Source organism: Panthera tigris, chromosome B1 (genome assembly GCF_018350195.1).
Source record: "Panthera tigris isolate Pti1 chromosome B1, P.tigris_Pti1_mat1.1, whole genome shotgun sequence".
In the NCBI taxonomy this organism is placed as follows: Eukaryota; Metazoa; Chordata; class Mammalia; order Carnivora; family Felidae; genus Panthera; species Panthera tigris.
In genome coordinates, this window is record NC_056663.1 from 51,606,632 (window position 1) to 51,631,663 (window position 25,032).

The window sequence follows — 25,032 nt, forward strand, 5'->3', positions numbered from 1 at the left end:
AGCTCTGCCTCTGGTCTGCTGTGTGACCTTGCCCATGTCCCTTCTGTCTCTGGACCTCAGCTCTCTATCTGTGTCAGGCGAAGGCATTGCTGGCTGGTGTCTAAAGTCTCTCTCTCATTCTAACCCTGGGAGGTCCCATCTCCCCTAGAAGAGAGATGAAGCAAGGTTGGCTATACTCATTTTTCAAGGAGCTCAAGGTTCAAAGAAGTCAAGTACCTATCTCAAAGTCACACAAGATGCAATGAGAGAATCACGACTAGAACTCGGGTACCTGGACTCTTATTTCTGTGCTGCTTCCCCTACAGCCTCATGCCTCATCCACACAGTGGCACAAATCCTGTAGTAGTCAGCTTATCACAGCTGTGTAACTGACAGGGGACTATGGCCCCCAGGATTAAGACAGAAGAGACATTACCACTCACTGATTCTTCCCAGGCCAGCGGTCTGCTCTCCCACCTCTGTGGTCTGCCCCATTTATTTGCTGATGATGGGATGGGCCACAGTGGATCACACCCATCATCTCACCATTGCCACTGCTGCCTTCTGGGTCTTGCCATCCAAAGTGTGCCTGGCTCCATGTGTTTCCATGCAGTCAGCCTGCTCTTGGAGGTCAAGCTGGATTCAGGTAGAGAGAGGGAGCCCCAGAGCAGGCATGTCACTGGCCTGGAGCACCTTCTGAGAGAAGTCCAGGAGACAGGTGTGCCCCAGCTGAGAAGGCGCCTCACAAGGAGCACTGCCCCACTCTTTTCCATCTTATGTTGAGGCCACTGGGAGTGTGCCTTATACCAGAAATACAGTAAGCTTTCCCAGACCTCTTTGGACAGAGGAAGGAGGTTCCAGGTTCTTCTTAAATTTCCATCCCTTCACTCACTCACTTATTCATGTATTCATATTTCACATTTTTTTAAAACATCCACATCTACTATGTGACTGAAACCACTATGACCTAGAGGGAAATATGAGAGCTGCCATCTTATCCTGCCCAGGCCTGACCAGAATTGCAAAACACTCCTGCAGCCTGTGTGGATGAGATGTGTGTGTGTGTGTGTGTGTGTGCGTGTGTGTGTGCGTGCTCACCCACATGTGCATGCGTGGGTGTATGTATGCTTAAAATATGTGTGTGTGTGCGTGTATGTGTGTGTGAGTATGTATGTGTGTTTGGGGGGAGGGGGAAGGGGCAGATGGGCACTCTTCCAGGCCATACACTGGAGACAGTGCTGGAGCAGGAGAGAATCAGGTACCCTGGCCAGCCTGGGAAGAAGCTTTGCTGAGAGTACTGTTAGAGTATCCAGAAGATGCTGGAAGCAGTGGTCAACACTAGGCTGGGTCAATCAGGTATAAAAGGATTAATATCTCCCTCTTGCCTTGCCTTTCTCCCAAGTCAAGGGGGATTGTTCAACCATCCCATCCACACCCAATGTCCCAGCCTTGTCCTGCCAGTGCCCCAACCGACCCTCAGGACCCCTGAAGCTTTGAACCTTTTCAGTTTCTGGCCACTCAGACCCTGAGCTGTTGACAGGGTTCTATTGGTGTTGTCGCCCCCATTGGACTTGGACCTTCCCCAGCTCTCCTGCCAAGAGAGCCCCTAGTCACCACCCCCATTGGTGGACCCACAGATTGGCCAAGGGTCCTCCTCCCAGCAATAGTCAGGCCTCTAGCAAAGAGATGGGAGCCATAAGAGTTTCCTGTAGTGGCTGTGAAGGGGGAAGAAGTGGTTCTTAGAGCCTTGTGTCCACACAGTGAGTCTGCAGGGCCCTCCTTTGCCCTCAGGGGCAGCTCTTCTCCTTAACCTGGAAGGGTTGGCATCACAGCTAGCATTTCAGCCACACATTAGGTGTAGATGTTAAAAAAGTATTTGGGGGGTGGGACACCTGGTGTCAGTTAAGCATCCGGCCATTGGTTTCAGCTCAGGTCATGATCTTGTCATTCATGGGTTCAAGCCCCAAGTCGGGCTCCATGCTAACAGTGTGAAGTCTGCTTGAAATTCTCTCTCTCTCCCTCTCTCTCTGTCCCTCCCCCACATTCTCTCTCTCTCTCAAAATAAATAAATACACTTTTAAAAAATGTTTTGAGAGTTAAGGAAGAATGAATGAATGAATGAATGAAAATGTTAAGAAAATCCTGGACCTTACTTCCTCTGCCCAAAGAGGTATGGAGAATCTATCTTATCAAACTCCTCAGATACAAAACAATCCTCCTTCCTTCCAAGGCCAAAAGCAGAGTTGTAGCCTCTACCGTATGACAGAGGTAGAAAACTCTCTTGCCCTGGCCTTCCCTATAGAATCTTCCACGGGCTCAGCCTTGTGCTAGAAGTTTCTGCCTTTAAGAAGTTGTCTCTGATTAGCAGGGAGACAAACACCCCTATGCCCATCTGACTTCCACAGCCATTTGGTGCCTTCTATTCAAGGACAAGCAGAGGAGGCCTAGAGGTTTGATGTCTGAGAGGGAGGGGACATCCTAAGCAATCCTCCCCCTTCAGCTCCTACTCAAACATACAGAAGTTCTGGTTTCAGTACATGTCTGTTTCATGGGTAGCTGAGTTGCACTTATGAAGGAGGCTGGGACAGGGAAGTCATAAGGATCAGAAATGAGGAGAGACGCCACAACAACAAGTGGATTTAAGGCCTCCGTGGGGACAAGAGTGGAGGCCTTGGGCCCCATATAGGCCAGGAGTTAAAATTGGGCTTTCTACATCAAGGTAAGAACAGAGAATGGGTGGTCCCATTGGGAAGCCCTTCCCTCCCAGTCACCTAGGAAGCATCACTGAACAGCCTTCGGCAGCAATTCTTGGAGGACCCCAAGTCTGCGGGAGGGCAGAATCCCCATCTGTTCCCCCACGCTCATGCAAGTCCTGGTCACTGACACCACACAGATGTGGAAACTCCAAACAGAGAAACAACCCTAAAAACTGAGTTGAGATCAGAGCATCCCTTAGAGCCCAAAGATAAAGCACCTATAGGTAGGGTGACCAAATGCTCTGTCATGGATGGTGACTATTGACCCATATTGTCCTAGTGCCCTGCCCCTAGTTTGTCATTGTGTAATGGACTCTTCTTAAGAATTGCTTTAAGGGGCACCTGGGTAGCTCAGTTGGTTAAGCATCTGAATTCAGCTCAGGTCATGTCCCTGCAGTTTGTGGGTTTGAGCCCCACATTGTGCTCTGTGCTGACAGCTCAGAGCCTGGAGCCTGCTTTGGATTCTGTGTGTGTCTCTCTCTGCCCCTCTCCTGCTTTCTCTCTCTCTCTCTCTCTCTCTCTCAAAAACAAAATAAAAACATTGTAAAAAAAATAATTGCTTTAAAAGAAGCCAAGATAGGATTGGTGCCCTTTCACTTGTACTTCTGGCTTCTGCCACAATTGCATCTCTTGGAGTGGGAGTCACATGTGCAGTGAGTGAATTCTCACTTCAACTCCAGGATACATCTGGAAGACAATGAGGGCTGACCTACCTCTCCTTCCCAATCCTTTCCTGACTCAGTGCAGCCATCTCAGGGACACTGCGTGCAGCTGTCCTCTAGACGTTGAAATGCACATAGACACAAGCCACCAAGGAGAGTAATTCCCCCTCTGGAGTGGTGCTAAGATACAGACTCAGTGTTTCTGTTCTTGCCAGTTGTGCCGTGCCTGCAAGGTGCAGGAAACCACAGGCCACCAGGCCCCCGGGGTCAGTGGGGAAAGTCAGGGTGAGAGGTATGATGTGCAGAAGCTAGAAGGCAGTGGTCTTGCTCAAGGGCCCATAGACAGTAATGGGAGCAGCCTTGCTGCGGCAACTTTTCCACATTTTGTGCAGTATAAATCTAGAACTATTTATTTTAGTGTTTGCTATGGCGTTTTCATTTTACAATAAACCTTCAGTAGCAATAAGTTCAACAAAAAAGAAACTGCATGAGTAATGGAAATATAAATATCTTTTTTCAATAAAGTTAACGATAAAACTGTAACATGCACAAAATGGTTATCAGCATTTACCATCTTCCCAGAGAACCGTGGTGATAGCACTGACTACATAAAAAGCAGGACACAGATCTGCTCCAGAAGCATCAGCATCTACCTCCAAGGTCATCAGTGATTTTAAGAACACTGTTTAAATCCTGGTCAAATGTTACTCTGGTGTGTGTCAGAGCATTCTTGAATGAGACTAATATTTGAATTAGCAGACTAAATAGATTGTTCTCCCTAATGTGGGTGAGCCTCATCCAATCAGTTGAAGGCCTGAATAAAATAAAATGCTGCCTTCTCCCCAAGTAAGAGAGAATTCTCCCTGCCTGGAAGCATTTGAAATGGACTGTGAGCTCTTCCTGTTTCTACAGCAGCCTGCCAGCCTGAGACATCAACTGTGAAGATTTTGGACTTGCCAGCCTCCATAACCATGCAAGCCAACTCCTTACCATACAACTCTTATATAAATATATATAATCTTCTATCGATTGGTTGTGTTTTTCTGGACAACGCTGCCAATACATTTGTCAATTCCAAGTTTTCTTGCACACATGCTAGGAGTGAAGTGATAGCTGTTTACCTGATAACCACCACCAAGGGAAGAATGGTAAACATGATTAAATGATGCCAGTTTTATATTATTGTAATCAGATGTATCTATAGGAAAAAAATCTGTTAATTCCAATAACAACTCACTTTTTTTCATCTAATCCAGACAATCAAAGTAAAGCTTTTAGAAGTTCATTCTGTTCAAGGTGAAACATCTCTCAATATTGTGAATACTATTGGGAATGTGTTTTTTTTAAATTTCCACATGAAAGACAAAAGTAATTGATTTTGAGGTGATATCATTTGAAATATATAAGTGTTGGTAAGAGCACTGTTCTCACCACGTTAAAAAACTATGGAACAGAAATGTACCTAGAATTGGCTGCTGGGCATATAGAAGTCAGACCTGCACTGAGAGAGTCAGAAAGCAGAAATGATGGAGAAGGAGGGATGTGGGAAAGTGATGAGCAATTCAGTTGGACAGAGTCAGACTCCTCCCACAAAGACACTGATGTCAGAGCCAGTTGGAACTTATTCATCCCCCAAATACCACTTGACCAGTTGTTCAGACGAGACACTGTTAAGCACTAGGGACTCACATGTAAACAAGATAGACAAGGTTCCCATCTTTGAGTTCACGTTCTTGTTGTGTTTGTTTTTTTTTTTTTAAGTTTATTTATATTTGAGAGAGAGAGACAGAGTGTGACTGGGGGAGGGGCAGAGAGAGAGGGAGACACAGAATCTGAAGCAGGTTCCAGGCTCTGAGCTGTCAGCACAGAGTCCAACATGGGGCTCGAACCCACGAGCAGTGAGATCATGACCTGAGCCAAAGTTGGATGCTCAGCTGAGTGAGCCACCCAGGCACCCCTGAGTTCATGTCATAAAGCAGAACATGAATAAGCAAGTAAATAAGCAAGATACTCATGGGCTGGGATGTGAAATATGTAGGCCATAGCAAGTAAAGTACTCCAATAACTTTGAGGTGACAGGATTTGGGGTAACTTTGAGGTTTTTCAACAAGCACATATTAAGCACATATGAAGAACATATTAGGTTCTTCAACAAGCACATATGAAGATACAAAAAAGACACAGTTAGTGCCCTGAATGAGCTCTGGCTCCAGGTCTAAACAGGAGGCAGATGTATACCCCCCCCCCCAATGCTAACACAAGGAAGAACAAGACAAATGCCAAAATAGACACACCAAGGGGAGAAATGTAGTACTATAGGAGAGGTCAAGGAGAGGCTCTCAACTGAAAGACAGTGTGAAATGGACTGTGAAAGAGAATTAGGATTCTAATTGAGGGGGAAATAGGGGAAGGCACGTTATACAGAAAGAAAATAAAAGCATATGTAAAGGCTCAGGTTGGAGGAGAGAAAGCAGGAGCTAGGACAGTGAGTAGACTGTGCCAAGTGGTTGTAGGGATTGGAGCAAGAGAAAGTGACAAAGCTGTCCACACAGGCTGAAGCCAATTATACAGAATAGGGAAAGAGTGTGAACTCTTGATTTGTGGGAAAAGGAGACTTTATTTCTTTTTTATTTTATTTTATTTTTTTAAATTTACATCCAAATTAGCATATAGTGCAACAATGATTTCAGAAGTAGATTCCTTAGTGCCTCTTACCCATTTAGCCCCTCCCCCCTCCCAGAACCCCTCCAGTAACCCTCTGTTTGTTCTCCATATTTAAGAGTCTCTTATGTTTTGTCCCCCTCCCTGTTTTTATATTATTTTTACTTCCCTTCCCTTATGTTCATCTGTTTTGTCTCTTAAAGTCCTCATACGAGTGAAGTCATATGATATTTGTCTTTCTCCGACTGACTAATTTCACTTAGCATAATACCCGCCAGTTCCATCTACCTAGTTGCAAATGTCAAGATTTCATTCTTTTTGATTGCTGAGTAATACTCCATTGTGTGTGTGTGTGTGTGTGTGTGTGTGTGTGTGTGTGTATACCACATTTTCTTTATCCATTCATCCATCGATGGACACTTGGGCTCTTTCCATACTTTGGCTATTGTTGGTAGTGCTGCTATAAACATTGGGGTGCATATGTCCCTTTGAAACAGCACACCTGTATCCCTTGGATAAATATCTAGTAGTGCAATTGCTGGGTCAACATGTCTCCAGAGGCAAGGGAAACAAAAGCAAAAATGAACTACTGGGACCTCATCAAAATAAAAAGCTTCTGCACAGTGAAGGAAACAATCAGCAAAACTAAAAGACAATCGACAGAATGGGAGAAGATATTTGCAAACAACATATCAGATAAAGGGTTAGTATCCAAAATCTATAAAGAACTTATCAAACTCAACACCCAAAAAACAAATAATCCAGTGAAGAAATGGGCAAAAGACATGAATAGACACTTCTCCAAAGAAGACATCCAGATGGCCACGTGAAAAATGCTCAACATCACTCATCATCAGGGAAATACAAATCAAAACCACAATGAGATACCACCTTACACCTGTCAGAATGGCTAACATTAACAACTCAGGCAACAACAGATGTTGGTAAGGATGTGGAGAAAGAGGACTTTATTTCTTTTGAATTAAAGTTAACATACAGTGTTGTCATGGCTTCAAGAGTAGAACCCAGTGATTCATCTCTTACATGTGACACCCAGTGTTCATCCCAATAAGTGCCCTCCTTAATGCCCATCACCCATTTAACCCATCCCCCCACCTACTTCCCCTCCAGCATACCTCAGCTTATTCTCTGTAATCAAGATTCTCTTATGGTTTGCCTCCTTCTGTGTTTTTATCTTATTTTTCCTTCCCTTCCCCTATGTTCATCTGTGAGACTTTATCCTTTTTTAATGTTTGTTTATTTATTTATTTGTTTATTTATTTTGAGAGGAGAGGGAGTGAAAGCAGGCTCCGCATTGTCAGCACAGAGCTGACACAGCTCAATTGCACAAATCGTGAGATTATGACCTGAGCTGAAATTAAGGGTCAGATACTTAACCAACTGAGCCACCCAGGAGCCCCAAGAGCCTTTAAAAGATTTAGACAGGAGAGCAAAATTATTGGAGGGATATAGAGGCTGGGAGGAGGTTACTAAAATATTTCAAGCCAAGTATACTATTAGCCACCTTACATGCAATACACAGGTATTTAGTAAGTGCCTGTGTGCTAGCACCTCTTCCAAGCCCTGAGATTGTTACACTAAACAATAAAAAAAATCCCTCCTCATGAAGGTTATAATTTAGTGGAGGGAGACAAAGAGAGAGAGAAAGACAGAAAGAGAGAGAAAGTGAACAAGTAAATATTGAATGTAACACATGGTGACATGTGTTGAACATATACTGTGTGTCAGGCACTCTTGTAAGCACTGTTATGTAGCAACATCTTATAATTTCATGACAATCGTATGATGTAAGCACTAGTATTATCATCTCCACTGTGTAATGAGAAAGCTGATGAGCAGGGGTTAAACAACACCAGGCAGGATAGACGGAGCTCATCCTCTTCACCTCCATGTTTTACTGCTTTTCCATGTGGTCTGGCAATGGCAGGGGAGCAGGGAGGGGAAGTCCACAAAAGCAGAGACCTTCGTCTCCCCAAACCAGGCATCCCAAGCTCCTCTACCCCTCCAGCTCTTGAGCATTCATCCTTCTGCACTGTTGTTGCTTGTTGGCCAGCTGTGCTTCCAGCTAGTCTGTAACTCCTTTGAGAGCCAGGAGCCATTGTACCTCTGTTATGTCTTCTTCCACCTCACACATTTGGGCATGTTGCAGATCCATAGACTTGAGCGTTGCCAAAGACCACCTGTTCAGGAAAAAGTGACTATGTGGGTGAAGTAGAAAAGAGAAGCATCATGAGGAGAAGCATTCATCCTGTGCTCTCAGTTTTAAAGGGGAGAATGGTTTTATCAAATGACATCAGAATTTTCAGTGATGGGTAAGCAATTAAGTCCCCATCCTCCTTGGCCAAGGTACTCACAGTGGAACAGGGCCCCGGTCCCTCTTCCTCCTCATAGAAAGTCAGAACAGGACTAACAACAGAAACATTGATGGCACTTTACACTTACCTGGCTTACAAGTAAGCTTACAAAGTAGCTCCACACCTCAGTGGGAATTTACAGTTTTGACTGCCCAAATCAATAACTCCTTCTTTGAGGAACTATTTTCCTCCTGCTACTCCAATCAAGTGTTTGTGATGGAGGTTCCTAGACACAGTGCTCCCCTTCTGGGCCAAAGGATGAACACATAGTACTCCATTGCACTTGGCCACAATGGTTGAGCCATGCATAGACACATGACTCAAGCTGGACCAATCAAAATGCTCTATTCTCACCCCACCCACCATGCCCCCAGCCTTGGTGAGTGATTCATGGATTTTTCTAGAGGGCAAGCAGGGTTCTGATCAGAGAAGCCAGTAGCTGTGATTCCAGCCTGAGAGAAGGAAAACAATATGCACAGGGAACCAGAAGAGAAAGAGGAGAGATTGATTGATTGAGAGTTTGCTCCTTTATCCAGTCACCCTAGAGGCATCTCTCCCCTGTCAGTGGTTTGAGCCAGTGTGCACACACCCTTTATCTGACTGAGGTCAGTAAGACAGGCAGGGCAGAGAATGCTTCCCCATGACAGATGAGGAAACAGAGCCAATAGACAGGTGAAATGATTGCTCAAGGTCACGTGGTGAAGTCTTAGCAGAAGCAACCAGAATTTCTACCCTCTAAATGAGAACTCTTGTCTCATCCGCTGCCTCAAAGGGCATCGTCCCTGTACACATGTATACTATTCTGCAAAAATGTGTAGTAGTGTAAGAGTGACAGCCACTCTTTATTCTGGACTTGGAATGAGGCCACAGCATCCACTCTTTGATGCTGGAAAACCATTCAGGGTCCAGGGGACAGAACCTCTGCTCTTGGAATTTGTGCACACAAAGTCAAAAGGAGGATTTGAGAAACACTGGACAGAATTTACCTCACCATTATTCCCTCTTCAGAAAATGTCTACCTCAACAGCAGTGTCATCACCCCCTACTCATTCAGTAGGGTGTCTACCACAAAATGCATTACATCCAAACTTCTATCAACCGTAAATGCTTTATTATACCTCCTCACAGTGGTACTTGTAAAATGTCCTCTGAAGAACTCAAAGGGCTTTCTAACATTTCCTATAAAGTCCTTTTAACCTATTCAAAGGATTGAGAAGCCAGAGGCCACTCCCGGTACCCACACGTTTGAAATGAGGAGCGAGGTAACCCTTGGATCCTCTCTGAGGCTCCTTCCTGATCTAACACTCTAAGAACATGGCAACATGGCTCCCAGTCAAGGCTCCAGGGCACCTCAGCCAGAGTGAGAACAGAGAAATAGTTTTCTGAACCTGATACAGTAAGACTATGTTATCCAGTCCCCATCATTCCCAAAGAGTTTCCCAGGATACTGTTCTTCCTGTGGGTTTCAGACTTCCAGCAGAACCTGGAAATGCCACCTCCATGACCCCTAGAGCAAAGGAAACGACACAGCTCAAATCGGCCCAGAGCCTCTCATGTAAACCAGCCTTGGGTGTTTTCTTATGGAGGATTCCAAATGTCCTTCATGCATTTGTGAATGATTTAGGCCAGACAGATAGACAAAGATTTTGGAACTTTTCTAGCAAAAGGATAGAGCTATTGGCACAAGTCGAGCAGTGCTGCTCAAGACTCTGCAAGAAGCACTAACTTGAGTCAGTGCTGTCTGTCTTCAATACAACACCGTTTGACCATCTTAGTTGTCTAGAGGCACTTACTTTCAAAATCTGAACCAGGAGATAGTTGGTGGTTGGGACTCAAAGCCCAGAATAAACCCCAGCCTTCAGGGGCAATTGAGATAGCCTGACAGCTTCATGGAGTAGCCACTGCCATGTGCTGAGAAGGGACACTAGACAGATCCTCACAGGTCCTGTTATCCTGGATACCTCTTATGAGCTACGTCCTCTTCTCATGGTCTCATCTCTGATTTGAGCCAGGGCTATAAAAACCTTTTCCGTACAGATTTTGTCCACTTCGTGCTCACAACACCTTATCTCCAGCATATGCCAAATGTCTCCTGTTTCCTGCCTGGGGACTTGTCTGATGTCACTGCATGGGGCACCGTCAGGAACAAGCACAGCACTCATGCATGCACATCCTGGAAGTACAGGGGGCTTAACATCCATGGAACAACCCAGCCAGTTGGAAGTAGGAGCTGTGGCTAAATGCCTCTCTCTTCCATCTCAGGCAGACAATTCTGAGACACAACCTGTAGGACTCCTCAGAAAGTCCCAGGGGGATCAAGCATCAGTCACCCACAATGGTGGACAACTCAGAAGCATACCTTAGATTGGCTTTCCCTCCTGTTCCTCTATTTTGTCTTCATTCCTGTTCTCTACGATCACTTTCCAAACCTCTACATGCTTCCAGCAAACCTTTGTCTTGGGTTCTATTTTGGGAAGTTGCATAGGCTGAGACACATGTCTTCATCTTTGGATCCCCATATACCAGCACCAGCTTTGCCTATTTCTGTTCTTTATTGCTGCATAACAAACTAACCCCATATTTAGAGGCTCAAAAAAATAATCATGATTTTGCAACTTGAGTAAGGTTCATGTGGACAGCTTTTCTCTACTCCATGTGACATTGGCTAGGGCAGCTCAACTGGGGCTGTAGGATCCATTCCCAAGATGCTTGAGCTCCATAGCCAGTAAGTTGATTATCAGCTGACAGGGAACTCAGCTGGGACTGTTGACGCAGAGCCCTGATTCTCCTCCACATGGGCCTCTCCATGTGGCTGCTTGGATTTTCTTGCAACATGGTGGCTGGGCTCCAAGAAGGAGGAAGTAGAAGCTGACAGCCCTCTTAAAATGAAAGGGGCACACAGAGCATCACTTCCATTGTATTACGCTGGCCAGAGCAGTGTTAGGTCCAGCCCAGAATCGAGGGAGTAGGAAAATTGAGCAGGGAGTGACAAAGCATTTTTAGTCCTATTTGATCTGCCACATTGGCACAGAACACTAGGTAAATGAGGGTTAAATAAACGGTTAATTAATGCTGTCAACCATTACTCAACAATAATCTTCCTTGCACCCATACACCCACTGTCACTCTATCTGAAATTTTAGAATATAATATTACCTTGACATTAACTTATTTGGGACTAGAAGGTTTTTTTGACTTAGGAGTCATAGAATGTCAGAGCTGAAGGGAGCCACTTCAGCCACCTCACAGTACAGCGGAGGGAAGTGAGTCCCAGGGAAAGGAAGGGATCACTATCGTGGCCATTGACAAGGAAAACACCAACCCAAGGCTCAACTCTCCAGGCCCACTCTTCCTACCACACTGTGCTGCTGGCTGGGAGAGTGCAGGAAACTCTGCCTATGAGTCCCTATCCAGTCTCTATCCCTGGACATGCCACACTCCAATCTGTGTGAGCAGCTATTGGAAACTCTCCAAACTGAGCAGGGAGGGGAGCCCGTGAGAGGGCTGAGGGTGCCAACGTGGGGGAGGAGCTCAGATTGGATCTGATCAGGTCTCCCTGTGCATTTGTGCCCATCAAGACCTCCCCAGCCCCTAACTGGTGCCAGCTGCCACCCATCCACATTCTGCTGCTTCCTCATTTCTGGAGCAGCTGAGGAACCCCTGGAATGTGCAAGGACCAGAGGGGATGCCAAAATAGTGCAATAAAAGTCATCTCTAACTTAATACTGAGTACCTACCAAGTGCCAGGCACTTTATCTCATTATCCTCACCTTACAGATGAGGAAACAGGTTCCGAGGAGATGAGGAACTTCCCTATGGTTCTCGCCTGAACTGATAAGTAACTTTCCAAGATTCAAACCCTGACCTAAACTTAACTGTCCACCCTTTCCCCTAAATCAGCCATCACACTGATTTGATCTCTCTCCTCTAGAGGGTTCCATCTGGAGGAGAGGCCAAAACACCACAGGGCAATATGTGACGGAAGGCGTCAGGCCCATAGGCATGCAGGGGCAGACCGATCACAGGAGAGGCAGGATGCAGGCCCAGGAGGGCTCCAGAGGGCAGGCTTCAGGGATGCAAGGGTTCAGAGAGTGGGAAGATGGGCAGGCCACCTGAGTGGGCACAGCAGCAGCCTGAGCAAAGGCTCATTGCTGGGAGGAAGGGTGGATGGGAGGAAGTGGTGTCTGAGGTAAGGCTGGCTGCTGGAATCCCAGGGGCTCAGAAAACTGTGTGGGAATGCTGGGGGGCTCCTGTACTCCAAGTTCAAGAAGGGGAACTAGAGACCCTGTCCAGAAGCTGCATCTGCATAGCAAGCTCTTTGTTTTATAAATTGTGTGCTCCCTGGGGCACCATGACCCCTTCACAAAGCCTTGGTGCAGACAAGGATTGGGAAGAGAATACGGGAAAGGGTACTCAACATGAGGCTGTGACTTTAGAGCCATGTTTCCAGGGTGGGGAACCACTGTGATTCCCAGATGGGCAGTGACAAAAGGAACAGTGCTCATTTGTTAAGCGCCTGCTTTGAGTCACTAGATGACAGCATGAGATTTCAGTCCACCTATCCACCCTGTGGCGGAGTGGAGCAGGGTCCCCATTCTTCTAGCTGAGGAAACTGAGGCTCGAGGAAATGAAGTGACTCACACTGCCTCTCACAGCTAGTGAGTGGAGGAGCTGAGAGCCGGGTCCCAGTCTCTGCCCTCTGTGCACACTTTCTCTCCCCTGCAGCAATGGGCTGGAAGGAGTTCAACCTGGAAAGGTACAGGAGACAGGAAGGCCACGTCCTGCACAGTCACAGTCTGGCTGGACAAAGAAGACGCACACCGGAAAATACCACCCAGAAGCACCCTGTGCAGTTTCTAGCAGAGAGAGGCATCTCCAGGCTCAGGGGCACCCCAGGGCCTTTGCCCCTCCTTCCCAGGAAGAGAGGTTTCCGCCCTGAGCAAGACAGCGCACGTCAGAGGTTGAGGCCTCACAGCCCTGGGCCTGGGGCTGATTCCCAGCACTCTCAGGGCAGCTGGGCCAAGCTGCTGACTCACTAAGCAAACCTCAGACAAGTCACTTCCCTCCCAGGCACCGGCGTGGCATTGAAAGTGGGCATCCCTGTGTCCCTCACCGCCCAGATCCGAGCCTACACTCCCTGCACCAGAGAAGCCCTTCCCACAAGAGCTGACTGGCAGCTGGCTGAGTGGGGAGGGGGCTGGATGATATGGGAGAGGAGGGAACGTGATGTTTGAAAACCGACATTCAACGGGAAGATATAACCCATACTTAGAAAGTGAAACCGGTGCTGATTTGTTTTCATAACACACACCACTGGAAAGAAAGTTCCGCACACTTCTTGGGGAACATGCACAGGAGGGAGTCCTAGGGGTGGCTCTACTTCTGGAAAGGGGGTCCTGCTAAAGGTTGAGAAAGCCTGAAAAGTGAGGATTGTACACTCTGCTCATCAGGTGTGACGAGCAGGTGAACTGCTCTCTGAAAGAAGAGATGGGTCCTCATTTAGGGCAACTCGGACTTCAGCAAACCACAGGGCCTTCATGGGGGGCTGATAGCATAGGGAACAGAGAAGCGCTCCAAGAGCCCACACTAGAATGTTTATCATCCATTTAGAGGCACGCGTTGATACAGAAACATATTTGGGTTACCTTTTCACTGGTTAAAATGGTTTACAAAGCAACGTAATCCCATTATTCTAAAATAAAGTTTAAAAACACATTCGTGTGAGTGTACACATATACCTAGAACAAAAAATGTCTGACAGGAATACAACGCAATGTTAACAGAAGGTGTCCTTTGCGTGGAGATTATAGGGGTGATCTCTCTCTCTCTCTCTCTCTTTCTGTTGCTGCATCTATGCATTTCCAAGCTTTCTGTATGTACTTCTATAGCATGGTTCATAAAGGGAATAATTAAAGGTTTTTTCATTAGGCCTGGAGAGGGTAACTTACCAAAGAGTTAAATTTACTCCTAAAACAAATCTAGCATCCTTCTTACTATAGAATTAGCAGCCAGCTCTGCACACACACACACACACACATATATATATATATATATATACGTGTATATATATCATTTTCCCACATGTGGCACCAATTTTTTTCCTAATCTGCCCTTGTGGGGACAATATTACAAATAGTTTTCATTCCTGACCCATGGCCAAGGGTGGGGTCTGAATGCAGGCTAGGAGGTGGCAGAGAGCCAGTGTAGAATTAAATTTTTCCAGGGATCACCAAAAGGTGACTGTCTTAGAAATTTGTACCGCACCATTGATCATCTCCTGAAATATTCTCATGGCTTCTCTTTATTACCATATTCTGAAAACCCTTGACATAAACCAGCACTAACTGGCAAGATAACTGAGTCACAAAGAAATGAAGCAGCTTGTCTAAGAACACCGAGCAGAGGACAGACCCATAAGTGTCTGAACCCTGAGTAGCTGTTCTATCATCCAAAAGATATTGATTGGACACCTACTATGTGCCTGACATGAAATAGGTCCCATGGAATCAAAGATAAATAAGATGTCTTCCCAGATAAACACGTTCCCAGACTAGTGGGAGGATAGAGGCTTAAAAACAGAGAGATTGCCTCATCACACCATGGGTGCTGTGTGAGAGGGCTGTGGGAATATGCAGACGATGGGGTTGCAAACTCACTTGGGGTGAGGACTGGGTGGAAAAGGCCTTCTGAGAGGGGGAACATTTGAGCTGGGTCCTTAAATGTGAAGAGGAATCCACAGAGCCAAGATGTGGAGAAGGACATTCCAGCCTGAGGAGGCAGCTTGTACAAAGGCACTGGGGTATGAGGAAACAAGTCCTATTTAGAAATGTGCTGTGCCCAGAACATAAGGTGTGCTATGGGAAGTGAGTCAGGGCAGAAGGGGCTGGCCAGGAGAGTAGGGCCTGAATGTCTTCTGAAAAGTTTGAGCTTTACCCTGTAGGCCAAAGTTTAAGCGAAAGGGTGATCTATCTAACTTATGGAATCTCTAACTGGATTGAAGGGGGAGAGTCTCAGGAGGATAGCCAGTGGGTGGCTGTGGTGAGGGCCTAGAGTCGGATTGAGGGGACAGCATCCAGGAGTCTCTACAGACTATGGTGGGATCCTAGCATCCCTCTGGAGACCAGTTGTAGCCTTTGTACCAGGTCAGACTTGACAGGGAGGTGCTCCTCAGTGTCAGGGTTACATGAGGACCTGCCAGGCTAGGCTCAGATGACAGAGGCTTCTTACCTCATCCTGTCTGGCCCGGCACCCTGTGTGGAGAGGTAGAAAGATCAGGTGATGTGGGTAAGGTGGGGCAAAGTTCCAAGGAGGAGGGGCCAAGGCTGGGTGACACATGGAAATGGGGCCAGACCAGGTATCTGGGGGCCTCATGAGGTAGCCTGGTGACAGAGGGTGGGCAGCAGCCCAAGGCAGCTGAGACAGGACTGGATGACGTGGTAGGAGGTGTTCAGGGCCTGGATGTCAGAGCCATAGCTCTGCTCAGGGTGACCCCTGCCCGGTGACACCCTACCACTGCCACCTCCCTAGAGATGACTCTGGGCTGAGGCCAGGAATACAAAGGAGGGGAACTCCCCCCCCCTTTTTTGTTTTGCTTCTCTTTCACAGGCTCAGAGAAGCAGGGTATTCTAGCTTGTGAAAACTGTTGAATTGAATTTATGGAAGCCCAGAGAGGGAAAGTGATTTACCCAAGGTCACACAGCAGGTGCATGGCTGGGCCAGCTCTGCAGAGCATAAAATGAAAAGGTGTAAACCCCAGTCTTCCTGCCTTCAGCCACTTCTCTCATCTGCAGGTATCCCATGACCAGACCACATATCAGAGAGGACCGCAAAGGTCTGGCAGCTTGGGTGGCCCTGTGCTCTCCACCAGGATGCTGGTGATCTCGCTGCCTAGGGGATTCCTGACCTCCCTGCGTTGCACCTGGGTTACTCAGGCTCAGCTGTGGTTGTGTGGATTCTCACCTCAGGAGCAGGCTGAGAAATAGCCCACACTCCTGGGCAGGAACCAAGAAAGAGCAAATTTGTCTCCTGCTCCTTCAGCAGGGTCTCGTCTGCTTACCAGTGATGTGACCTTACTCAGCCCCTTTGCCCCATCTGAGCATCAGCTCCAGGACCTGTGAAGGGACATAATCATTCCTATGTCAGGATTGCTGTGATGATCACATGAAATACCAAACATGAAAGTGCTTTTTTTTAAAACAATGTTTACTGGGGCGCCTGGGTGGCTCAGTCAGTTAAGCATCCAAATTCGGCTCAGATCATGATCTTACAGCTTGTGAGTTCAGGCCCCATGTCAGGCTCTGTGTTGACAGCTCGGAGCCTGGAGCTTGCTTCGGATTTTGTGTCTCCTTCTCTCTCTGCCCTCCCCTGCTCATGCTCTGTCTATCTCTCTCTCAAAAATAAATAAATATTAAAAAAATTTTTAATTAAAAAAATTTTTTTAAATGTGAATTTATTGAGAGAGAATGTGTGTGAGCAGGGGAGAGGCAGAGAGAGAGAGAGGGAGAGAGAGAATCCCAAGCAGGCTCCATGCTGTCAGCGCAGAGCTTGATGAGGGGCTCGATCACATGAACTGTGAGATCATGACCTGAGCCAAAATTAAGACTCAGGCACTTAACCAACTGAGCCACCCAGGTGCCCCAAAAGTGCTTTATAAATGGCAAAACACCCCCAAATGTGAAGGTAGAGGGGCTGCCTGGTCATCCACATGAGTGTGCATACTCAGATATCTGTCCACACCTGTGTAAATGTTTTCCCCCAAGCAAGTACATGTTTATCTGCACTGGGCATTAAATACTCCCTTTGTACACTTTAGTTACCAAAACTCAGCTTCCCAATGAAGGCAGGGGCCAGGGAGTGGGTTGGGAAGCTGGTCTGGGGTCCAGACTGTGAGGAAGGAATGCCTGGGCCATAAGCTTACAGCCCCTCGTGGTGGGGGCTCAGCTGCTACTGGTGTTCTGAGGTCCTGGTGGGCCTTGTGTCTGTGACCGTGTCTCTGAGCAGTGCCCCGGCCTGGGACTCTGTCCTCCTTTTGAAACGATGTTCTCTGAGAAGCATCTCTCCCTCGCCTTGGGATCTTGGGATCCTACACACAACCCTTGCCCCCAACCTGGAGTCAAGGCACACTGGCTCCCAGGGAGGAGTCTAGCCCTGGGAGGACAAGATGGTGGGTAGGAAACCAGAAGAAGATGCTCTTTACGGGCAAAAGAGAGGGGAACACGAAGTGGGATCAGCCAGGAAGACAGTGAAGAGTGGGTGTTCTCCCTTGGCCTCCTCCCCACCTCGGTAGGGATGGACTGTCCTCAGGGTGCCCAAACATTCTCAGGGATGACCACCATTCCTGCTGCTCCGGAAGTACCCCAGATCCAGTCCTCAATCATGAATGCTGGGAGGAAGGGAGGCATTTCACTTCTATGTGACTCTCCTCTCCTGGTTACAGGTGGGGAGCAATGCTTAGAAAGGGTCAGAGACTCACCCCAGCCACACAGCCTGTCAGCGCAGAGCAGGGCAGGGGCTGGTCTCAGAGATCAGCCCAACATCTTGCCTCCCAAGCCTTCTGCACTCTGCCCTTGGACAGCTGGCCGGGTGGGGGGGGGGGCTGGTGTGTGGACTGACTGTGAATAAACTGACCAGTTTTCTAGGCCCAACTCCAGGCATGAGATCTGACAAACACATGAAAGCTTTGCCCCCCTTGGAAATGGTTGACTTTGGAGCAAGAAGGCTTCCGTTCTTGGGGGACTTGGACGGTAGGGCCCCGAGACAGACCGGAGTCCCTGAGCCTGGAGCCTGAGTACTCTGAAGGTGGGGACCTCTGGGTTGCTGGGCCCCAGCCTCATTTCCTGTGGCTGCTGCAGGGATAGGGGCGGGGGAGGAAGGCTCAGCCTGGGCAAGCTAATCTGGAGAAGTGATTTTCCTCCTCAGCCAGTCCCTCCCTGGGCAGGGCTCTGGGCAAGAAGGTAGGGCCAGCCAGGGCTCCCAGGGAGGGGCTGGCTTATCAGGCAGGAAACACTGGGCTCCGGCCACATCCTCCTTCTCCTCCTGGTCTCAGCAGCTCCCATGGGCAGGAAAACACTCAGCAGCCGGCTACTCCTCTGCCCTTTCAAGGCCCCTCCTACACGCCTTTGCTCTCCTCTTCATCTTCCAGCCCACTGGAGAGGTAGCGTTGAGTGTTGTGTTCTGCTGCCCTCAGAGCTCTGCCCAGGCACCTTGGCTTCCAGCCCGTCTGCTGCCCCTGACCTCCCTGCTGCCTCTTGGGGTCCCTACAACCTGGACACAGGGTAGGGAAGGCAGGGATGGCAGAAACGCAGCACAGGTTTCCAATGTCTCCAAGAGATATCTGGGTAGGCTTATTGGGCCCCTCTGGGCCAGCACCTGGCCCTCGGAAGCCACCACATGTTCCCTGAAGTGTCTGGTAACCCTAAAGCCATGTGCCTACCTCCCATCAGAGTGCACCAGAATTCTGTCCTGTGGGAAGCTTTTTCCCAGCCTTCCTCTCCTGGGCCAGCACCCATCAAGACCTGCTGGGTTTCAGGAAGCACAAGAAGAAACTTCTTCGGAGGTCTCCTAAAGGCATCCTCATTCCCACGGCCACTTTTTCCCATTACCCTGCATCCCTTCACCTAGGCCACTAGCCCCTGACCACTGCCAAAACCCCTGATCCATCAGAGAGAGCCATGGGGGTAGCCTCTCAACAGCCTCATCCCAGCCACCCTGCTTGTCTAAGGAAGACTGACCACCTCAGTCGTGAAGGGTTTTGACCCCCTCCCCCCTTACAGCTCTCCCTTCCACAGCCCTGCACCAGCTTTTGCTCTCAGGCCAGTCCCCTAACCTCTCTGGGCTTCTTTTCTAATCAAACCTGGGGGTTGACAACATGATAACAATGATTCCCTCCAGCTCTGACCTCCAGTGATTTTTTTTGAAGGTCACAGAATTGGGGCAACAGTCTCCTAATTCCAAGCCTCATGTTCTTTCCAGTAAAACAGAACTATTCTGTTTATATGAGGGTACCTGGATGGACTGATGGCCATCATGAGGACAAATCAGCTGATCACACTCTGTGTTGCAGATTTTATGGCTGCACACTTTCCCTGACCTTCATGGCACCCTGGGATGTGGGGGTGGTGCTTCTGCTTTTCAGGGAAGGGAATGAAGAAAAAGCACATTCTCGGACTTGTCAGGTAGGAAGGGAAGAGCCATCTATGTAGCTCTCTGGATTCTCCGACATGCTAAGAACTAGTCAGCTTGGAGAGACACGGGCTGGAGTAGGTTGACATCTGTGGCCACTTGACCTCTTCACATGACCTATTACCCATGGAAGTCACAGCCCCACCTTTAGATTTTGTCCTCAGAGCCTCTAAGACCTAACAGCCAGCACCCTGAGGCCTCTGGAGCTTGCAAACACTTCATTCATCAGAATCCAGTGGTTTTTCCAGAATCCAGTGGAACGTTGTTGTTTTTAAAGTTCATTTATTTTGAAAGAGAGAGAGAGCAAGCAGGGGAGGGGCAGAGAGAGGAGAATCCCAAGCAGACTCTGCACTATCACCATGGAGCCCAACACACGGCTCAATCCCACAAACCATGAGATCATGACCTGAGCCGAAATCAAGAGCTGGAGGCTAAACCCAACCGGGCCACCCCGGCACCTCCATATTTGTTATTTTAAGGTTCCACCCACTGTCCCACTGAGCAGCTCCTCAGAGTAATGGGAGATGAGTGACCAGTGGAAAGATGGTGAGCAGGGCCAGGGAACCCACCGTTCAACCCAGCTGTGTGACCCTCTGAGAATTGCCCACACCTTATGCCTGCATGCGGAACATTCATCAAGTGCCCAGAGCTCACACTCCCACTCCTTGGTGAAATTCCCCACCTCTCTCGCACAAGGAACCTACAATGAGGCTTTCCTCCTCCTGCCCCTCCCACATCCCTACAACATTCACTCTCTGATTAAGGGGAATGCAGACCTCAGAGAGGACCTGGAGGAAACCACACCCTACCCAGGCCTCAGATACAGCCCCACAACAAGTGAAAGAGTGTGGCCACCAGCCTGCAGGATGAGGACTAGCTGGGCAAGACAGGGACAAATGTGTCCCTCTCCACAGGTGACGCCAAGCCCACACAGACTTGGACTGCAGCAAGAAGGATTTAGGTGAGGTAGGAGAAAGAACTTTCTGATGGTAGATGCTGTTAGACTAGCTTCCAGAGAGAAAGATGCCTTTTTCTAGAGGACTCTCAGATCAAATGGAAGCTCTCCGCCAAGAGTGTCCAGACAAGGAAACTAAGTGAGTCATCTGTGATCCTCCTAGGCATGTTATGGGGGTCCTTTCCCCTTATTTCTCCCACACAAGCAAACCCCAGTATGACAATCACATGGATCCAGAGTTTTCAAACTAGTACCAGCCTAAAAAAAAAATCTGAATTGTTTAAAGAAATCTAAAATAGGGGCACCTGGGTGGTTCAGTCAGTTAAGTGTTCAACTTCAGCGCAGGTCACCATCTCGCGGTCCGTGAGTTCGAGCCCCGCGTCGGGCTCTGTGCTGACAGCTCAGAGCCTGGAGCCTGCTTGGGATTCTGTGTCTCCTTCTCTTTCTGCCCCTCCCCCACTCATGCTCTGTCTCTGTCTCAGAAATAAATAAACATTAAAAATAATAATAAAAAAATAAAATAGATAATAGGTATCCTGTACATGCATATAAAGTTTACAATTTCTCAAATGCCTACAAATTCACCAGCTCCTTAGACGAGAGAACAGGTCCAGGGATTTACTCAAGTCTCAATTAAAATCCAGTGATGGGGTAAGATCAGACTCTTCCCCCAGGTCCAGAACTCTGAGTGCCCTCTGAATGCAGCCAGCAGTGCTGATGGTGATCTGAAGGACTCTGGAACCAACCCAGCTGCCTTGCTGATAGAATAATCTGTTCCCCTACATCGTAACTTGATAGTCAGAGAAGGGCATGCCATCCATTGTGGTGTCTGGGGAAAGGAACCCTCACAATTTGCCAATGGAAACCAGCAGTGAGCGCAAAATAGGTCCTCAGGAAGACAAAGTTACCATGACAAGTAGTGTCAGTCATATGTAGTCTTCAGGGGTTTTAATTCTTCTTGCTAAGAAAGAGTCAGTTCATTCTGGGAATTGAATGGAGTCATTTTGTGCCTTCGCTACCAGTTGAGGCTCTTTGAGAAAACCAACAAACAAGCAGTTTGAAGGAAAAAGCTATAAACTTGTTCATTTGTCTACCTGGTGATACCCTGCTGGAAATGTAGTCAAAGACATGAACAAGTAAATGTTCACTGCAGTGTTATTTATAATGGAAAAAAATAGAAAATCTAATAGCAAGGAGGCAGTCAAATAAATTAAGCTACATCAATGCTCTGAAGTACTGAGCCATCATCAGAAATAATAATACCAAGACAAATATCAATATGGCAAAAATTCTATAACAGGATTTTGAGAGAATAAAGCCAAATGCTAGTGGTATCTATATCTACACTATGATCACATGAGGCACAATTTTGAACACATAAATACAAGACTGGGGAGTTCTGTATACCAAAATGAATATATTCAAGAAATAGTTACGTCAAAGTCATGGAGTGATCAATTTTTCTGCTTTTCAAAAATGTTCCATATTGACTTTTCAACTGGAAAAAAAAAACAAGCTTTTGCAGAAAAATTAAGCTTAATATCATAGGAAAATGTTTACTTAATATTAATGAATAAAAACGTCTATTATGAAAGATATATGTACATGTAGAACTAGACAAAAAAAATTTAAAGACTGGATGGACATATCTAAAAATTTACCAGTAATGTCTCAAAGTTGTGGATAATAGATGATCTTTTCTTCTCTAAATTTTCTACAAAGACTGTCTCTTTTGAGAATTTCAGTATCAATAGAAGATAGATGATAGATGGGCAGACAAAGATGGATGGATGGATGGATGGATGGATGGATGTAAAGATGATAAATGGGTATGTGGGGTGGGTGGATAAGTGGATGGATGGATGGTTGGATGGATATATTAAAAAGATGACAGGTGGATAAATAGGTAGGTAGATAGGTAGGTAGGTACATAGATCTCTTTTCTTCCTTCCTCTTCCTCTCCCTCCCTCCCACTCCCTTCCTTCCAAAGCCCTTTCCTTGAGATGAAACAAAGTGCATAATTTTCAAAAGGAAAGTAGGCAAATTACAAATGTGACAAACCATCTGTCCTCAGCTCTTTTCAGTGCTCTAGAATGGGATGGGAGAAGAGATTCCCCTCTGGTGCCCTTGTGCCCATTCCTAACCTGTTTACTACAGGCTACATTCTAGCAGATAAGAGTGAATAGCCATGGATGCATCATATCCAGCCTCAGAGCCTTGAGAACTACACACACAAAGACTCCAGGGTATTGGTGTCCAGGGAGATGGGCAGGAAAATTAGGGACCAGGAGCTTTCAGATCTTTATCACCAAGACTAACTGGAACATCTCAGATGCTTATGCATTTATCCATTCATGTTACTGTTGAGCAGCTACTATGTGTCTACCATGCTGGGGAAGATGCATATGGGTGGATGATTCCATTGCCAGGCACTAAGTGCTGTAACCAAGGCCTGCTCAATGAGGGCAGTGACTGGCCCCTCTGCCAGGCAGGGCTGGGGACATGTAAGCTGAATTTGGACAGCAGACAGGTGATGGGAGTGAGGGTCTCCCCCGTTGAGGAAGACCACTGGGATAAACACAGAAGTATCAGAAAGGAAAATATTTCAGAGAACAATAGGCTTTTCGTGCAGCAGGTACACCATGGTGGGGGATGCGGGGGATGCTGTGAAAGGCTTCTGGAAAGAGGAAGAAGGTTAGCCATAGGGGCACTCGCATGGGGCCAAGCCAGGTGTTGTGGATCCTGAAGCTCACACAGTTGGAAAGGCGAGGGGGCAGGGGATGTGAATACATTACCAGGGCTGATAAGTGAGAAGCCCGGAAGCATGATCCTCATTGCATTCACATGACCCCACTTCTGTGCTCACCCTGGGCGCCATGGGAGATGAGCAGGTACTGAAGTATCTTAAGGAAGAGTGAAATAGTAACATCTATATTTTGGGGAAAAAAAATGGACAACCGTGCATACCCATCAATTCTCATCAGGCAAAGAAAAAGTGCTCTTGTTACTGGGGGCAGGTGGGTTCTCAGAATGAGCAGCTAAAACTCTAAAGTACTCCTGGCTTCTGGGCACAACTGTTTCGCTCATAGCTGAGCCAAAGTGAAAGAGCAGTCCTGTCGCCTGCCTGTTTCCTGCCCTCCCAGAGGCAGGGACAACCCCACCCCCCACCGTAAGTCCTGGAATGAAATATGCCCATTTGGCAATGCTGAGGGCCGATGTTCTGTGCAGACACTGCCCGAGGAGTCCTCCAGCCAGCTGATGACCCTGCAGACTGCCACTGTCGTCCAGCCACAGTGACTGGGCCTGGATGGCAATGAATTCGGGCCTCATCTAACTCTGACCCCATACTTCCTCTTTGTTCATTCTCTCTTTCCCTGGGCTGTGAGAGGCATGAACTGGACTACATGTAATTCCATGCCATGGTGAAGCGCTAAAAAAGGCATGAAGCCTCTAGCTATGAGACCATTTGGCAATGCTGCCAATGAACAAAGGTATCTATGAAGTGCTGGAACCCCAGCCTCCCCTAACTGAGCGGGGTGAGCTAAACTGCACCCCCTCCCACTGGGCCTCAGTGTCCCGGGCTGCACAAAGGGGTGGATGGGTGACAGGGCCTCACCTGAGATTGTGGATGAGAATTAGCTCATAAAACCTGCCATAAATCTCCCTACAGCTATAAAGTGCTATTAAAGTAATGACTATAGATTATGATCGGAATTGAAGGACAAACATATGCCCATTTGGGCCCTCCCAGAACCCACTTCTTGGCCCAGAGAGCCTGGGAGAATACGAGGCTGCCCTTGAGTTGAACAAGTTACAACTGCTTCCCCACGGAGAGGAGCCAGGCATGGTGACCCGCAAGGGGACTGAGTAATCATCCGTTTTTTTCCAGGCACTTCTTGGCTGGGATTTTAATCCTAAACCTCACAAGATGTTGCATCCTCTAATTACCAATCTGAGTGCTTCTCTGCCTTCTCCACAACATTCCACTGGGTTTGGGGGAGGCTGTGGTGTCTTGTTATGCCACATCGATAAATGCATAGGAAAGAGGGAAGACTAGGTATTTTTCTAGATTATTTTGAAGAAGGAAAAAATGTAGCAGCCTTAAGGAAGCAAGTAATTGGGCAGAACTCACGTCCTATCTTGAGAGCGCCTGATAATCACCTCATTCCACTTTACAAGTGTGAAGTCATCCTGAGGAGAAAATTATTCTGCAGGTAGGTTATGAACTATCCTTTTCTTTCGAAGTGAATCATAACAATATTGTTTCCAACATGTCAAATTAGGCTTTATCTCTTCACCATAATTCATAAAATAAAATAAACCACCCCTACAAGATCATTTTTTTAAAAAACCTTGATGTAGAAAATATTTTGACCGATACTATAAAGTAGAACTGGGCATAATATCTATGCCTCCCTTGAAAACCTTTTCTGTTCACAAAACTCTATTTCAAATGATAGCAT

At 47.3% G+C, this 25,032-nt stretch overlaps 1 long non-coding RNA gene across 3 annotated transcripts; it reads right to left on the reverse strand.

The window, feature by feature from the left end:
* Window positions 1-7,879: 7,879 nt before the first annotated feature.
* LOC122237914 lies at window positions 7,880-24,762 on the reverse strand. Of its 3 annotated transcripts, XR_006216675.1 has the most exons (5): window positions 24,702-24,762; window positions 23,365-23,498; window positions 18,866-18,950; window positions 16,490-16,544; window positions 7,880-8,259 (listed from the first exon to the last, which is right to left on the reverse strand). It is a non-coding gene; the product is annotated as an uncharacterized LOC122237914 (long non-coding RNA). The 3 variants fall into 3 exon arrangements; XR_006216676.1 differs by lacking the exon at window positions 18,866-18,950 and having other exon boundaries at window positions 23,365-23,472; XR_006216674.1 differs by lacking the exon at window positions 18,866-18,950.
* Between the last annotated feature and the right edge of the window lie 270 nt (window positions 24,763-25,032).